Source organism: Ochotona curzoniae, unplaced genomic scaffold, assembly GCF_017591425.1.
Source record: "Ochotona curzoniae isolate NIBS_2020 unplaced genomic scaffold, NIBS_Ocur_1.0 contig_3255, whole genome shotgun sequence".
Lineage (NCBI taxonomy): Eukaryota > Metazoa > Chordata > Mammalia > Lagomorpha > Ochotonidae > Ochotona > Ochotona curzoniae.
Window position 1 is genome coordinate 480,648 of NW_024465777.1, and position 19,279 is coordinate 499,926.

Genomic DNA, 19,279 nt, shown 5'->3' on the forward strand with positions numbered 1-19,279 from the left:
TGGCAATGTGGTTATAACCAAAACAGCATTATGAAACCATATTCTGCTGCACTACTCCTTGCTTTGGCTCTTCTGCAGTGACCAGTGGGGAGTTTCCCACACCTGGAGAATGGGGACCAGGGAACCTAGGCCTGGAATCTATGGCCAGTTCAGCGGTTAGGCCTATGACTTCACTGTAGGGAAAGGGGGATTAGAAGGTACAAAAAGACAGCAGTGCTTAAGAGGCAATCTACTCCACTCAGAGTTGAAATCAGCTCGAGAATTGTTGCTACTTTCTTGCTTTTGTTGTTTGTAATTCCTGAATGATATGGAGACAGATTGATAAATAAAGGCACAATTTCATGTCCAAACTTTTCCTTCTGTCCCTGAGAACAAAATAGTTGGGACATGGATGACATGGACTAGGACATGGAACACATGGATAGGATAAATTATGATAAGAAAATTCTCAAAGATCAGGTTCTTTAAAATACCTGTGTTAGATGGCAAAAAAAAAAAAAATTGAGCTCACGGAATTCTCAATATGTGCTTTTATGGATACTTATTAAATGTGCTTAATTTAGACTTAAAATGTGTGGCAGAAACCTGTGTGGGCATCTAAGATTTTGGCCCATGATTTCAATGGCACTTAATATCCTTGGAAAAAAATCAATTCTCATAAATACAAGAATGGAAATCATGATGCAAGCAGTGGTTTCCTATTTCTTTCTTGACCTCAGGCATTACTGTCAATATTCATGTTTGTTTACATGATATATCTACTTTAGTCTTCAAATTATTGCATTTCCTATTAATCACACACTTCCCAGAAATTTAGCACCACACTGAGAAATCATGAGTCCTGTGTAAAGTCATGGTGTGACATTCTCAGGTGGCCCTGAATATATAGTCACTATATGGACAGACTGAGAAAGGTGCAGATACTACACCTAAAGAACTGACCTTTGGTCCACTTGAGTTTCCAGGTTTTTAAGTGTCTGTGAGAGTTCTGGAGCAGTAAAGGGGTCAATATACATTTAATGGTCAATGGGCATTAAGAAAATGTTAGGTGCTGGAGGGTCCATTCCAAGAGTTAGCATGTAACATGTCAGAAAGAGATGCTGAACCCAGAACACATGCCTGAAATATTACCTACCACCTTCAGATCCAGGCTAACCTCCTAGTAGACATCAAGATTTTCAAAAAGGCATTGGTACTCCCCATCATCTGAAGTCCTGGTGTTGTGTATCTTCAAGGTGAGTCTGCCTCTTGGATGCCATCATTCACCAAAAAAGTGCTCCCTCTGTGTTGTGCCATCTGCTCTCCAGCCACATGATCCCCAACCATATACACATGGACCACAGGTTAGCACCAGCGTCAACTCACCTCAACTCCATCTTCTGGGTATTCTCCTTCGGGGACAGATAGCAGGTTAGCTGCATCTTCTCCCACCCTCACAAGGATGGGCTGGGAAGGTCTAATCACCTTTAAGGAAGCTGCTGAATATGAAGATAAAATCCAAATAAACTATTGAAATGGAGCAAATGCTGTTATCAGCAGGAGCATCTCAGGTGAAGAGTGGAGCTCAAGCTTAGCTTGTGAAAAGATGGGAGTTTCACGGGCTTAAGATAGAAGTCATTCTTATCCATGGAAATGCCCATCAACAGAAGAGTGGATAAGAAAACTGTGGTTCATTAACTCCATGGAATACTACTCAGCTATTTAAAAAATGCAGTTCTTTGTGGCCAAATGGGCCCAACTGGAAACCATTATGCTAAGGGAAATGAGCCAATCCCAAAAGGTTAGATACCATATGTTTGCCTTAATTTAAGATGAAATGATGTCAATCTGAAAAATAGTACCTGTAAATTAGAATATTATTTCAACCTCTAACAGCCTGTATCACATACAATAAGATATTATGATGTAATCAATGAACCAGCAATCAATGTGAGTCAGACTGCTAATGCTCTACATCAAAGAATTATAAAACCTAACGCATTTTTAAGACCCTATGCTTCTCAGTAATGGGGCGGGAGAGCAGAGAAATCTTCCACCTCCCTAGAATGTGTGAGGAAGACGTGAAGTATAACCTATCAGGAACAGATAACTTATAGACAACAGACACGAATCAGCATCAGACAATAGTAAAACTACAAAGACATACAGAGGGAATCAAGAGCAATCCTAACAACCTCTGAACAGGAGGTCATATGCACAGATTGGAGCAGGTGGATAGGAGGAGGCTTGTATCCCAACCCTGGAGACTCCCAGATTCTCACCAAGGACTATCAGTACGGGCACCAAGGGCTACATCCCAACTGCCAAGGAGGCCAAGGGGAATTGGAGTGCCTTTGGAGGCCGAGAACTCTGAAGTCATCCACTCCCATTTGAATCTCCCACATGGGATGGAAAAAGCCCGAATACTTCCTGGCAGGATCCAATGCCACTGGAACAACAGCCAGGAGTCCTGAGTAGTCTGCAGAAAGAGAAGAGCAGCAAACCCCCTTCGGGACTAGGAAGAGGAGCTTTCTCTGGTCCTTACTTAGTTCCAACTTTGGAGCCTCACCCTCTCCTGCAATGACCATCAGGGTAGCCCTAGAGCCATCCTCCCCCCGCCCCCCGCCAAAAATAAAATGAAACAAAACAAAAAAACAAAAAGAAAAAAATAGAATAGATAGACATTGAACAACAAGGAAAGCTTAGAACCAGACAGGAAACAGTCAGTGGGGACTCACATATACCTTCCTAGGTAGGACACGAATGTTTAGTTACTCTTCACTAAGGTATTGATTTCTCTGCATGCCCCTCCTAAAACTGTTCTGCACCTCAACTGCTGACATATGCCTTGTTAGAGTTATAAGCCAGTTTAGACTATCCTAAAATCTGCCAAGTTCAGTAAAAATTATGCTTCAATACAATAAACTGCTAAATACAAACATGAAAATAGACATGAGACAGCTGAATAGTACCCTATAGCCATTTTAAGGTGGATAGAAGCTGGTTGTATATAAACTAAAAATGAAATGTCAATGAAGTAGTCACAGGATGTGGTTAAGAACTTGCGTTTTCTAACATACTAGTCACTCAATACCATGTCAATTAACTCCATAATGTTGTAAACCGTTGTTGATGTTATGTTGTGGCTTTTAATTCATCAGAATGATATTCTGCCAGCTCTGCTTTTCAACTAGAGATGGTCTCCCTAAGAAACTGTTGAATTTATCTGGACAATAAGATACTGGACTCTATGCATGGTACATGCTTGCAATGAAAGAAGCATGACTGGATTTGAACTGTAATACTGCAATAAGGTGGTACTCCACCATGGGGAGAGTACGGGGAGGGGTTGGGGGAATACAAGAGCCTGTGAAACAATGTCATAAAATGAAATGCAATAAAAAATAAATAAATAAAAAGAAAAAACATTTTTAAAAAATCACTGATGTAGCACTCCTCACCCTGTCTGTAATCTGTTTTGGTTGCAGATCAATAATAAAACAATTCTACAGTTAAACCTCACTATTTGTTAATAATCTGTGTCTCGATTTCTTCTTAAACTATAAAATTGGCATATTATCGTGAAAATACTAAGATTGTTGTGGGATTAAACTGAAAGATCCAAGTGAAGTCCGAGATTCGATATGTGCTGCAGGTCATGGATGAGGGGGAAATCTTCATAGGGATGGCAGAAGTATAGAAGTACTGTTTTCATTAAATAGTGTATGCTTTGCGGATAGAAAAACAGTAGTAAATGCCTCTGCAGAGGTATGAGCAGAGGCACACAGACCCGTAAGACTTGAGTGTTTTAACTAGATAATGGAGGGTGTTGGAAACGCCTATTCTGTGGATTTCAGGCATGAGGATTGATGAAATCTTCCTCCAGTTAGTGTTTGTGATAGCTCCTAAGTCCAACCATCCACTTCGATTTCCTCAAGGTCATATATAAATATCTGTTTGTGTGTTGAGAAACACACCAAATCCAATATCCACCCTTAATTTTGAGAAACAACTTAAGAGCAAGAATTTTGAGGACACAGTATACAGTGCCGCAATTAATGAACAAAAGCTCCCAATGCGGGGATTGCTACTGGACTCCAGTTGTACAACGCTTCGTCCTGTGGCATGCCAACTTTGCCCTACTTTAAGTTGAAAATCATCATTGCCCAATGAATATAAGGGTAGTTTACGATGTGTAGCAATCACTTGCGCCAGAAATACAGGCACAAAGTTGTAGATTTTTTGCACCGAAGTCCATGGCCAAAGACATAATGACTTAATTGCGTCATCATCCAAATCTGTACAGTATCTTCCTAGAAAATAAACTTCACTGCAAACACAAATTAATGTTCATATTAAATTTGGTATTGGATTCATGTTACTCAAAAGCCTTCTGAACAGCTACTGGAAACATCAAATGCCGTCTGGAATGTGAAGTGCACTGAATTGTGGACTAATCCTCTAGAACCTGATCATCCTGTCATCACGGCATCTCTACCTTCAGTGATGTGTGCTTGTCTCTCCAGTTTGCCAAGACAAGTCATCTTAAAGCTACTGTCTCAGCACTGGACACTACAACAGAGCTCAGGTCAACCTGCTCATTCTAAAGGTGGGAAAAATACAGATTAATGAGATGCCAGAACTGTGGCAAATACTGAGTTGTCCTCTTAAGTTAGATAGACAAGAATTATGGAGAAAACACTACAATTGCTTACAGATTTCAGCAAATCACATATGCCTCTAAGATAGCTCACTCACTGTAAAATGAGGCTAAATCAGTTCATTGTTATAACTACTGCTAAAGAAAAAGAAGGAGGAGGAGGAATAAGAGAAAACAATTCCTGTAAAACATGTAAAGTCTATTCTTAAGACATGGCATTTCAAACAACTGGTCACTATTTTCACAAACTAGCAACATTTCTCCAGATTAGGACCTGGGTCCATAGTCTCAGGATTTCTGTAGCAGCTGGCTTGACCAGCAGTCTCCTGAATGGGTCCTTCCTTTGAACCTCCAACCAAGGAGATAACAGGGAGGCAGCTGTGGAGCACCGGGGCCCCTCAACCACCACAGTCTGCCCATCCCCCAGGCTCCCAGGTCTCAGCTCTCCTCCCACAGCTTAAGAGTAACACAATGAAACTCCATCTTTCCACCTTGCTGGACTCTAGGCCCAGAAGTGAGCACAGCTTTGGAACAAACAGATGGGGATTGCACTTTGTATCCTGGGTTTCCAACAGGCATGTGTGGTTAGCTCAGCTAACTCAGGTTTCTTCTTCACCTAAAATCTCCCTGAAAGACACAGACTTGAGTCCACCTGCCCAAACACTGATTTGCCTCCTTGATCTGTGCCTCACAGTCTCCAGGGCTCAAGGTTTTCATGAGAACAGGCACATTTGCCACCCCAGACAGGTGTGGAGCTGCCTTAGAAGAAGGAGGCTCAGAGGCATGTGTCTCTTCCCACAACATGCAATAATTTTGATCTTCCTGTTGCCCTTCCCTTTATATTTATGGCATAGCAGGGTAGAAGGTGTCACTCCAAGCTCCAGAAATTGTGGTGTGATATCCTGACTCTCCTCAAAAACTCTTCTATAGTTTGAAGGGAAAGGTATCCTGAAGCCCTGCTAGCATGCACATCAATGGATACACATACCTGTGACAAGTGATTTGGTTGAGGTCAGGTATCAATGGAAACAGGACATACATGACAAGTTCATGTGCATCTGGACAGAAGCAACTTACTGTCCTAGGCTGGGAGAAGAAGCCTTGAAAAGAGGGAGAGTGTAGAGTGGTAAGTTGAAACTAATTGCAACAGGTAGAAACTGAAAGGGGTTATAAAAGGTAGTTAATTTTTAAACCACTTATCTTGAGCACAATAAAACAATATACACCCAATTACAAAGTTAAAAAGAAAAACTTGCCACAGTCATAGAATCCCTGGCTGCATCTAAAAAAGCAACAGCCTCCTCTCACTAGGGATGAAGTAGGGGCACTACTGGGTGACTGGTACAGGACCATGGCAAGGCTAGATGGGCTTGTGGGGGCAGTGACATCCATTTGTGCTGATAACACTGCTGCTACTCACATTGTGAGTGCTTTAAAATGACCTCCAGGGCTGGGCACTGCCAGGTGCTGTCCCCCAAACCTCCAAAGGCAGCTTGTCTTCCATAGTGGTGTTTGTGTCCCCGGGTGTCCATCTGAGGCACACCGCAATTCCATGGCAGACTACACGGTGGGGCAGACCCTCAAACAGGCCTGCACTTGGCCATTGCCCTGATAAACTGAGCCACAGATGGCAAACCCATGCCTTGGCTTCTCATTTGGGTCACAGGGTGTCACCGTGGCTCCCACGCTGTGTACCCAAAGCCTCTTTGCGAACATGAGGAAGTGTCACTTATCAAGCTCAGTCTGCAGTTTCTCTGGAACAGGAATGACAACACATTCAGGAAATTGGTCCAATAAGGAAAAGATTCCTTAAATGTGCAACGGAAAAAAAATCAATTGACATGTAAAGGAATGCCAGTTAAACTCACAGGAGACCTCTCACAGGGAATTCTACAGCCCAGAAGAGAATGGAGTGACATGTTCTAGATTCTAAAAGAAAAAATTGTCAGGCCAAGATAACATACCCAGGAAAGTTTTTTTGTTTTTGAAAATGAAATAAAATTCTTCTGCAGTAAAGAAAAGTTAAAAGAATTTGCCTCTTTCAAGCCTGCCCTACAAATGCTACTTCAAGATGTTTTCTTGACAGAAGAGAGGAACAGCACCTACCAGAACCAAAGGCAATTGCAAAGAACATCCTAGTAAAATAACAACAGAAGACTAAATCAATGAACAACCCATTGGTAAAATGACAGGCCCAAATTACCACCCATACATGTTAACCCTGAATGTAAATGGCTTAAACTCATCAATCAAGCATCTTAGATTAATAGACTGGATTTAAAAAAAAAAAAACCGAAACCCATCTATATGCCTACAGGAGACATATCTCACTAACAAAGATCAGAAAAAAAAAACTATATCTCATGGATTTTGATTTTTTTTGTTAGTTTCATTTCTTCAAAAGGCTTTCTTCTCATTAAATTCTTCAATGATTCATAGATCATACATACAGTGACATCATTTTCTCCAAAAAGGTTCTTGATTTTATTTTTCATTTCTTCAGTGACGCATTAGTCATTCAGTAGCATATTATTTAACCTCATGGTGTTGTTAATTTCTTTTTTCTTCTGGTTGTTGGTTTTGTTTTGTGGCTTTTCATTTAGGGGGATGTATGGTAATTGTTTAATGGAGACAATCATATCTAGTAGTCTGTTATTTAACTTCACGGTATCATAAATTTCTATTTTTCTTCTTGTTGATTTTATATTGTGGCTTTTCATTTAAGGGGATGGACAGTAACTGTGTCATGGAGACTATCATATCCAGATGTGAGGATACAATGCAGTATGCATCTCTACTTCCATACCAAAGATGGACACCCAATGAAACTGTTTACTGCATCTTGACAATAGATTGCTGGTCTTTCTGTCTTTGTCTGTGCTCACAAAGATGGACATATGTCTGTTAATGAAGAACTATACTATAGTAATGATATAGGGGAACTCAGTGAGGGGGGAGGAAATTGGGGAAGGGATAAGAGAAATCCCAGGATCTACAGAACTGAATCATAAAATGATAATTTTTTTTTAAAATGTGGAAAAATAAAATTTAACACCAAAAAAAGAAGAAAAGAAACTATCCAAAACATAAAATAAAGCAAGCTCTATATTTCACCAAGGAGTTCAATATGTGACAAATACAACATGATGGAAAATACTGATTCTTTAAAGTGAATCATTTGGGATTCCAACTCATTTTCCTTTTCTTTAAATATAACAAGCAATTTTCTCAGCCTTGTCACTCAATAATTCTGCTCACTTCTGATATATTCACATATCTGTGTGCACATGAATGTACATATGCATATATATGTATACGCTTCTTTTGGCATTAACATAAAATTTTCATTTTTTTACTTTTAATTATTTTAGGATGCAGTTTCATAGATTGGAATTTCCCTTGCCCCTCCCCATGCTCCATCCCCCACCACTGATTTCCCCTATATTATCACAACAGTATATTTCTTCATAAAAAAATCATTTAAAATCCATCATTCTGCTATTTAAGTGTATTGTGACATTGCGGGTATGGACAATGGCAGACAGTCCAGCATCCTATTGTCAACATACATTTAACAGTTTTATGGAGAGTCAATCTTTGATCTGGAAGTAGAGATTCATACTGCATTGTATCCTCACATCTGGATATGATAGTCTCCATTACACAGCTACTATACATCCCCTTACATGAAAGCCATAAGATAAAACCAATAACAGGAAGAAAAGTAGAAATTTACAATGCCATGAGGTTAAATAACAGGTTAGTGAATGACTCATGTATCATGTCACTGAAGAACTGAAAGGGAAAATCAAGAACATTGTTGAAGAAAATATTGCTGCTGTATGACCCATGAGACAGTGAAAATTTTAATATGAGAAAATTAATTTGGTCCAGTCACTTTAGCAATGGGTTCTTCATTGTTTGATTTAGTCTTCTGTTATCATTTTTTTACTGAGATATTCTCCACATTTGAATTTGGTTTTGATCAATGCTATTGCTTTTCTCTGTCAAAAGATCTTTAAAGTATCATTTGTAGATCTGAAGAGGCATATTCTTTGAATTTTTCTTTACTGTGGAAGAATTTTATTTCATTTTCAAAAACAAAGAAAAACTTACTCGGTACGTTATTCTGGGCTGACAATGTTTTGCTTTTAGAATCTGGAATATGTCATACCGTTCTCTTCTGGCCTGCAGAGTTTCCTCTGAGAACTCAGCAGAGTATGATTGGAGTTACTTTAATGTCAATTAATTATTTTTGTCATGTGCACATTCAAGAATAATTATGTTCAACTGCAGAGAGCTTGATCATCATGTATCATGGTGAGGATCATATTTGGTCAGTCCTAATGGGAGTTCTGTGCCCCTCCTGTGTTCTATTTCCCATTTCTTTCCCAATGTTAGGAATGTTTTTGTTTGCTGTTTCATTGAGTACATCTTTAAATCCAGCTTCTCTTCTGTGCCTTCTGGAACTCCCACAACTCTTATATTTTGCCTCCTAGTAGTATCTCTTAATTCTTGAATACCGTTGTTAGCTTGACCAGCTCCATTTCCAGCTTCTTAATTATTTTCCCATTGTGACAAGAAATGCCTTCCAAGTCTGCGACTGATTTTTGCATCATTTATTCCATTGTCAAGACTTTCCACAGATTTTTAAATTTGCTCCTTTGTGTCCTTCACTTCTAATATTTCTGCTTCATTTTGTTTCAGTATTTCTATTTTCCTGTGTGACATATTCCTTAAATTCCTGTATGTGCTTCTTGTTGTTGATAAGAAGCTTTATAATGAGTTTCCTGAATTCTGTAACCCTCATTTCCTCCATGTCTTCCTCAGTTAACTCTGAGATTGGCAAAGGCTTTTGCTCCTTTGCAGGGAAGTCTTCAGTATTCATTGCGTCTCTGTCTCTTCTTTGGCTCTTGGTCATTGTACTTCTGGTTAGCAGATTCTTCTCCTTGGGGCAGCTTTCTAAGCTGTGTCACCTAAGGGTCTACAATTTGATTTTACTTTTTGCATTTGGTACCTGGTTCTTTGTAGTTACTTGTGCCACTCCCTCCAGAGAGTTTCAAGCCTGGGCTCTTGTGTTAGGCTTCCACCACAGTCTCTGTAGCCCCAGCTCCTGGCTCACCATTTTCCACTTCCTATGATCTTTTTTTATGATTATTAATTACATTGCATTGTGTGGCACAGTTTCATTGGCTCTGGGATTCCCCCAACCCTTCCCTGTGTCCTCCCCCCATGGTGGATTCCTCCACCTTGTTGCAGTATTACAGTTCTTATGCTGTCACTGCACCATTGCCTGTACAAACTTTCCCACTTTCTGTTCCAGCAGTTCCCAGAAATAGGGAGACACCAGGTGTCCTAAATATTTGATTTGTGGGTGGTGCTTATGTTACAGAACCTGATGGCATTATGTCTCAGTGCCACCTGTACCTACTTTGGCTGGGATATGTAGGATGACAAAGTCGATACTATTTTGCCTGTGGGATCAGTACAATGCACTGAGCTAGAAGTGAGTTCACTCCCAGCTTACTGCGTGCACAGCTCACTATCATTCCCCCAGTCCCACAGCCTTTGCCACACTGTACAAATGGTGCCTGACATGACACTGGTGGAATTCTGGATCTGCTGGCCATTAGGTCTGCGGGACTGCCCAGACCTATTTTGGGTGGAAACTGTATAATGCCAACTTGATACTGTGTCCTGCGGGATCAGTGCAATGCACTGAGCTGGAAATGAGTTTCTGCAGTTTAGTGCATGCACAGCTTGCTGTTGTCCTTCCTGTTCCATAGCCTTTGCCCACCTACACAAAATGATGTCCAATGTGGTGCTGGTTGTGATCTGGGCTGTGAAATTCACCTTGTTCCATCACCATCTGTTTGTAATCTGCTGTTCTGTCTCTGCTTCTAGTTGTATCAAATAAATCATCAGTGCATGCAGTTCTTTTCCTGTGTTCAATTCCTTAGCTCCCAGTGAACTCCCCTTCCCATGACTGCAGGTGGAGATGGTTACTTGTTGACTGCCTCTGGGGTATCTTCACAGCAACATCACTCCATTGTCTTCACTGCTTCCCTGTGTCCGTCATTCTCCAGCTGCCCCTCTGCTGTTGCTCTGTCCTCTCCTATCTTCTGAAATCTGCTCTCTCTGCTTCACCCTGGATAATAATTCTCCATTGTTTAAATGTGTCCTTATCCTGCTCTACCATCTTGATTCTTTCTGAATCTTTGATCTGTTATCTAGGATTTTCTTTTTATTTACTTATGTATATAAATCACAATTATAAAATACATAAATCTAAATATAGATTGCTTCAAAAGTCTTAACTAAGTTATGTTATTCAAAGTCAATTATCTGTGTAGTTTGAAATACCTCTTTGTAGATGGATTAATTGACTGATGCAATCTTTATAATTGAATAGCTTATTGTGACAACTTTTCAGCCACTAAAATTACTTGGAACTGTTTCTCATTATTTTTATGATGATATAAGAAGTTGACCGTGATATTATTAGACTGTGTTTTCTCTGTGAACTTTTTTCTATTGATAAATGAGGTTATTATTAAGAAGCTATGCAAATTTGTTACCTCCATCTCTGATTATTTTTGTTTGATAGATTCCTAGAAGTAATTGGCACAACACAGCATAGAAAACATCTCATTTGAAGGAATATAGTTGTACTTTCCTTAGGATACTTGTGGTTACAAAATAAATGCAGACTAAAACTGTCAATATAGAGCGAATTTAAAATCTCTTTGCGAAACTGATGAAGAGAGGGGAAGTGTGGGGTGTCAAGGTGGGAGCAAGTGAGGGAGGGAAGTAGGGTTGCCTTCTTGGAACTGTACTTATAAAATGTATACCTGTTCTCTTTATACTGGTAAAACAATGGTAATCACTGGAGAATGAAACAAGGAACAAATCCAATATAACTCACGTGCTTGTAATAGCTATTCAGCCAAAATGTAGTGTATCTATTTCAGGTATAGACATTTTACAGATTTAATTCATGTTACTAATATGCAGTGTTTTCCCTACATATGGTAAGGGGTGTGGTGGTCCCCCCAAGGCAGAGCACTGAGCTGAGAGGGTGCTGGTGGCCATCCTCTCCTCGCTGACCACAGGGTTGTGGATTAGGAAGGACACAGTCTTTGTAGAGGCATCCTGCAGGAACAGGCCATTGGCATCTTGGATGTGATACTCAGACACAGACAGCAACTGATGTCCTGGGCTTTCATCCCAGTGCACCCAGGGCTCTGGGAACCAGCCCTTTGCATATAAGCTGGATTCCACCTTCTATGGACCCCTCCAAGTGGATTTGGAGGGGCAGACCCCAGGGCTGTGGAGAAATGTCTCAGTCATGAGCCCTGAACAATGGAAGGGAGAGAGTTGGAGCCCATGGGTCTGGGAAGCAGAAAGCAGCCCACTTATTCTTGCACACCAGCTTTAGATAGTGCAAATTCTCTCAGGTAAAAGTGCTAATGGATGGGGTAGGTGTTCATATCACGGCACGTAAAGCTGCTGCCTGGGATTCCCACATCCCATTGTGGCAGTGCTAATCTAAGCTGCAGCTACTCTACCTCTCACCCACAACCCTGCTTACATACTGGGAAGCAGTAGATGATGGTTCAAGTACTTGGGCCCCTGCCATCCAGGTGGGAGACCCACACAGAGCTCCTCGTTTTAGCTTGGTCAATCCAGAGCTGTTGTAGCCACTGGAGGAAAAGACCAGCAGATGCAAAATTCTCCCCCACCTCCGGGCATCAGTCTGCTTTCCAAATAAATAAATCTCTGAAAAGTTGCAAAACCACATACCTGATATTTCAAATAATACCCCAGGAAATGCCAAAACCATGTAGATTTTCCATTTGGACGAATATTTAGTAACTGAGCTTGCTTTGAAGATTTCAAACCCGCTTGTTTCAAGTGATACAAGGTATGGGTATTAGGAATGATTTGATAATCCAAGGAACTTCTTTAAATGACAGTAATATTCCCAGAAGTTAATGATATCCTCTCTCCAAAACCTTATGTCTTTGTCCAGATACACACCTGCTACTTTGAACAGCAAGCTCACTTCGCCACCAAAATTGCCCTCTTGGAGATGACACCAGTATGGCCAGTTGTTGGAAGCCTGGATGTTGTGTATCTTCAGGGCTACTCTCTCCTCTGCAATGCCATCATCTCTCAACTCCACCCAGCCTCTTTCCTCTTCCATCTGCACTTTAGTCATCTCAGCTCCATCCTCATATGTCATTACAGGTGTGCTGGCTTCTAAGCGATACCACTGCACCTCTATGTGCTCTGCAGGCCTCTTGGGAAGGCAATGGCAGGTGAATAGAGCATCTTCTCCCATTATGGCCAGACAGCATGGGAAGGGCCCATCATGCTGAAGTCATCTACAAAATGGGCAAAAGAGGAACCAGGGAACATCAACCATAGAACCAGTGTGATTGCCCCAGAGTGTCCCACCCATGAAGACCAGGTTTTATGCTCAGTGGTTTAAGGAAACCTTACATGATTATTTACGCACTTGTTAGTTACAAAGATAATTTTGTGTACCGGAGTTTAAAAATGTGAGCACAAATGCCAAGTCTGTCATTCACCAGCTGTGTAATTTGGGATACATCTATTATTCTCAGTAAACATGAGTTGTTTTTATTCTCAAACAAATGAACATGTAAGTTTATTTTTAGCTGAAAACCTTATTTTTGCTAATGATTAGCATTACAATTGTTTTCCTAAAACTTTGGTAAGAAATACACTGATTAGATTTTTCCCCTTTTGGGCTTGTCCTGTGCTTGGCTTTGAGAGACACAGCCATTCCTCCTACATAAGAGCAGAGAAGATTCCGAATGAGTGAAATTTTAAAGTCTGTTTTATTTGTTGTGAAAGTGTTTATGAAACAAAAACGTGCTTTATACCAAACAGTGCAATGTTGAATCCATTACTGCTTCCTTCTTCCAGTGTCTAATGCCAGTTAGCTTTTATAGAAGAGAGGAAAAATTCATCAGATTGTTATTACTCTATTTGCTTTGTAAAGCTGCATGCTTTTATTTGAGATATCACTAAGAAAGCAGAAGCTCAGTCACAGTCTATATCTAAAAGAACACTGAAATATTTTTATTAAAAAGGTGAGACTGAAGGTCAGGCACTTGGAGCAGCAACTAAGATGCTGCTAGGGACGCCTGCAGACCATGCTGGAATGCTTAGCTCTCAGGCCTGACTCTGGTCTAGTCCAGCTTTCTGCTAAAGTCTTGGGTGCCTGCCACCCACATGGAACTCCAGACTGATTTCCAGGCTCTTAGCTTTAACCTAGCCCAGTCCAGGCTATAGAGGATATCTGTGAGGTGAGCCAGCATATCAAAGCACTCTCTCTCCCTCTGTGAGTGTGTATGTGTAGTAACCTCATTCTTGTTTCTAAATCCCTGCATAAGTTATATACTAATATATACTAATATATGCCGTGCTGGGCCCAGGCTGGATACCTTGTCAGTCTCTGTAGACTCCCACCTGGGCTTTTCACAGATTCCAGCTCATTTTCACAGTTGTCTCTGCTCAGCAGCCAAAGATGTGGTGCACACTCAGGTTGGATCCTGCTGTTCTCTTGCTGAAACCCCCCACGGCTCCCTGTGGGCCTGGGGTACATGCCCTGTAATCTCTTCCCCCTTTTCGCTACCACCTCCAATGGGAGCCTCAGCCCTCTCTGTGTTGTGGTTGGGCAGGAGTAAATGGGATTTCCACTTTCCTGGAACAGTGGGTATGGGGAAGATGGGAGGTCTAGAGGAAGCAAAGAGTCAGGGCAGGGCTCTTCTTGCCTCCCCTCTCTGGCTCTCACTTGTGTCAATCCTGGGATAGACCAGTTTCCACAAGGCAGCAGCTCCAGGACTCTGGCTGTGGTGTCTATTCCATCTGTCCTGCCACCCTGTTGGCAGCTTGGCATATCTCTAAACTGAGATACCTAGTTCCCAGAACCACATCCAACTGCATTCCAGGAACTTGAAAGTCTGTTTTCAGGTTTGACCCTAAGTGACCCTGGTGAGAAAGAAGCCTGCAGCCCATATAGGACAGAGCCTGTGGAGCAGCAGGGCACTAAAGCACAAGCCTCAAGCCAATACAGATTCTCCACTGGAAGTCAGTGCTCTGATAATAAAGGCACCTTAATGGTATAGTTTATACAGAGCTTCTTGTGGATGCATCAGAACATACTTTTATTTTGTGGCAGAAACCAGTAGCAGCCCCTACTGCCTGTGGGTTTTTTTTCCCATGCACAGCTGTGTACAGAATGAAAACCGCATCTCCCTGCCCTCTGACAGCCAGGTGATGTCAAGTGCAGCTGTGGCTATGAGGAGGTGATTGCAGACCCAGGCTGGGTGCTCAGTGATGAGGCCTGCCCCCCTCTTTCTGTCTGCAGGGTGACTGAAGGCTAGAGCTGTGCTTGCCTGAGTTCCTTTGCTGGTGCTGCACTCATGAGGCCTCAGAGTCACGCAGCCATTCATTGAGCAGCAGTTCTAGAGCCCAGCAGTCCAGGACCAGGAGGGGTTTGTGCCAGCTCTCTCCTTGATGCATAAATGTACACTGTGTCCTTTGTCCCATTCTCCTTTCAACAAAGGTACCTACCACAGTACACAAGGACCACCCTAACAACCTCACTGTAACTCATGGCTCCAGCAGTGACCCTAATTCCAGATGAGGCCACACTCTGGGTGGTTAGGATGTCATCACAGGAATTATGGCAAGACACAACCTCATATATTGAACGTGGTTTTGGGTATGGTCAGAAAGAGGAGGCAGTGTCCCAGATCAGAGCCACAAGGCCAGCTTTGGTCTGGAGCTGAAGAGAAATAAATATCTTTTTCACTGCATACAGTAATTGGTCTCTGTAATCTTCAGCAAAACCTGTGTCCATAGTAAGGGCCTGGAAGAGAACAGATGGCAGTCTGGAGGAGAAACTGAAGAGCATTTAATGAAAGTGGAGACACAGCTGTGCCAGAGTCTAGCTCCAGCTGAATTTGGAGCTCAAGAAGGGTGCGTGAAATAGGCGTAGAGAAAAGAAACAGACCACTACAATTCCAGGATTATAATGGACAATGCGGAAAAGCTATCCACTTTATTTAAACAAAAGCAGTACAAAGTTTTCTTTTAGCGGCAGTTAGACATAGCCTCAAGCGGGGCACAATTTACAACAGCTTAAGAAATGATTGAGGGGAGGATTACATATTCCTTTCTTATCTTGGCTTGCCAGTCCCCAACTGCTCTCCTCAAGTCTGGGCTCTAACCTTGGTGCCTCCTGTGACAGCCAAACCCCTATCTTAAATTATCTATGGGTTAATAAGTCTGGGACCTTGGTTTATGGGGATTGAGGCCATTGGCATTAGTTGGCCATTAAGCCTGCAAGCTCACACAGTTTGTTAGCCAAGCGAGTAAAGCAGGAGTTATAAAGGCAAAAAAAAACTACTGCAGTTAGCAATGAGCCATGTTTACTCTGTTTTGCTTTCAACTCTGCAATGGACAAGTGGATGCTTCCAAAGATCATTCTGTAAATTGTTTCACACGTGAGGAACAGGTGCCCTGACTGTTCTCTTCCTGTCCAGTTTCTCCAACTGGTACCTGCATTTGATCAAAGCAAATTCCATCAGATCATCCAGCCAACCAAGAGAGAACCAGAGCAGTGACAGCAGGCAGAGGGGGACAGGCAGGAGGAGACTGCTTTGCACTCCTGCTGCTGTGCCCCCTCAGCTGTGAGCTCAGCTTCACTCATTCATTCCTTGTCTCTGAATAAATGTTGTTGCCCCTAGTCTTTACCAGTCTCCCTGCTAAATACTGGGAATTAGAAATTGGTGACAGAAACTTTGCAGTTCACAGGAGCTTTCATTCTTTTTGTAGAATTTGTTTAAAGATTTCTGTGGTTTGCAAAACTCACACAGCCTACACTCTGCTTCTATACGCAGTTCCTAATCGGCTTCTGAACTCCACGTCCCCACCAGAGAGCAGATCACTTTCCTGAAGGCTGTAGCCAACAGTTGTTCTTACATCTGATGCTTTTTGGCAGCTCCTTCTTCTCAAGGATGAAGGGTTCTTTTGCTGGGATATTCCACAGTTGATCCTGAACAGTAAACCCCTGGAAGAATCTCCATTATCTTCTTTCAGGATTGTGGAACTCCAAGTCTTAAAGCACCAGATACTTTCAAGCTTTTAGGCTTCTGTACTCCTTCACATGAGCCAATAGGATGATCGGTGTAATTGGCGAAGAGCAGATTTCAGCCAGTGCCCAACACTGTGACCATGACTGCTCAGGTAAGATATCCACCAGACAACTGTGGCTGTGACAAGTCCATCACTGGCTGCCACTGTGCCTTCTACACAGTGTGTCCACCTGCTTGTGGTCCCTAAAATACATCTGAATGTTTCCGTTGTCTAATTCTTTAAACAGGGCATATTATGAATGGCAGTTTTTGTCCTGATAGATCAAACATTGAAATACCTGAATTTGATTCTCAGCTCCAGTCCCTGACTAACTCCTGCCCAAACAGGTTGCAGGTGATGGCTTAAATAATTGGCTCCTGCCACTCATGTGAGAGTACTCACATACATTCCTATACCTGATTCCAGCCACAGTCATCAGGGGATTTAGGGGAATTAACCAATTGGTGAAAGCTCACTGTATCTCACTCTCTACCTGTCACTTTTTAAAAAGTGTGTAAGAAGGTTAAGCATAGCAGATAGGCCGCCCCTTAACAGGCTATGGCACAGCCCATTAAGCAGTAGTCTACAGTGTTCACATCCGATATAGTGATCAGTTCCACTCCTGATTGTTCCATTTCTGATGCAATTCACTACAACTGTTTGTGAGAAAGCAGCAGCAGATTGTTCAACTTTCTGGAACAATGCCACTTGTGTGAAAACCTAGAAGAAACTCCTGGTTCCTGGAATTGGCCTGGTCCATGCCATGCCATTGTGGCAATTTGAGAATGAACCAGCAGATGGAAGATTCTTTCTTTGTGTGTGTCTTCACATTTTCTCATTACTCTGCTTATCACATAAATAAATAAGTCTTTAAGGAACATATGTCCCTTGAGACACCAGCATGCTATAGCATGAGAACTGTGTTTGGATCCCAGTTCCTTCCCTCCCAGCTTCCTGCTGATGCACACTCCGGGAGGCAGCAGGTGATGTCCAAACGCCTGGGTCCACCAGAAGACCCAAATTAAGTGAACATTTCTGAGTCTCAACCTGACAGCCTCAGCTGTTGCAGGTTTCAGGCCATTGAAACTGCCTGTCTGCAGGATTTGCATTTGTCTGTGTCAGTGCCTTTCCAATGAACAAAGTGAATGTTCTTTTCAAAAGATCAACTAATTTGCTTGAAAGGCAGAGTGGCAGAGAGACAGGGAAAGACAGAAGAGAAAGAGATCTTCCACTGCTGCTTCACTCTCCAAATAGCCACAAAAGCTGTGGTTGGACTGGGCTGAAGTGGGAGCCAGGAACTCCATTGGAGTCCCCTTTGGTCTGCAAGGGGCCAGGTGAGCTAACAGAGGATTAGTTTATAAGCAGAGAACCTGGGCCTCAAACCACTGCTCCCATGGGATGCACTTTTGCAAGCCATGACTTAAACCACTGGACCACAGTGCTGGCTCCAGTTTAATCTTTTCATAAATTCTGTTTTAGTTTTGCTTGAAGGGTTTAGATGGAAGGAGCTCTATCAATTCATTTATTCACTCCCACAGATATTTATAAGTGCTGGGTCTGATCCAGACCAGCTTCCAGAATCAGAAACCCCATATGAACCTGTGGGAGCAGGGCCTCAGGTACTTGAGCCATCATCTACTGGCTCTGCAGGTACACATTAGCAAGAAGATGGAATCAGCAGCAGAATTGGGACCCAAATACAGGCACTCTAGATTGAATGTGAATCATTGCAAGTAGCATCTTTGGTTTGTTGGACATGGGCTTCTTCCATAGCTGGCTTTTACTCTTCCGTTAGGAATCAACCAAATACTCAACCCACAGCTCAAATGTCACTTTCTCTAAGCTTCTCTCTAAATGAGACAGTCACACTCCCATTCAGCCTCTCAAGTGTCATCTACCCTGAGGCAACTGGCCCCATTGCTGGACACAGTCTTAGCTTGTGCCTGTAGACTTGTAATTGTCATCTCCACTAGGTTCAAATTCCTGAAGCGCAGGGACCACATACCGTGCTTCCCTGCAGAACCTGAGCAGTGCCTGATCTATATAACCAGACACTCACAAGATCAATTTATTGACATGGATACCAGCATTGATTCCCACATTACAGATGGATAACCTCAGGTTCAGGAAGTGAAGCTGTGTGCCCAAGGTCCAAGGGCTGGGAGGTGGCACAGACAGGATGTGAATCAGTGTCTGAGGGTTTCCAGCACCTGTGTCCTTTCCTGAAGGAAGTGGCATGTTCTGATGCCAACTTTCCATTCTGCTTCTCTGTTATCAGTCGTCCACCAAGCACCACCTGGGCAGCCACATGAGCTGGAACCTTGGTTTCTTCCATTGGCTGCACATCTCTGGCTCTGTGCTGAGACTGCATGGATAGAATTTCCACTCCTCTATCGAACACTCTCATTCTTCACTCACACTCCCTCTACCTGGCTCCATAGCCTATGATCCGCCTTGTCCTGGTCT

At 42.3% G+C, this 19,279-nt stretch overlaps 1 pseudogene; it reads right to left on the minus strand.

Annotated features, from left to right (window-relative positions):
- Positions 1–28: 28 nt before the first annotated feature.
- LOC121156106 lies at positions 29–18,816 on the minus strand (annotated as a pseudogene).
- Between the last annotated feature and the right edge of the window lie 463 nt (positions 18,817–19,279).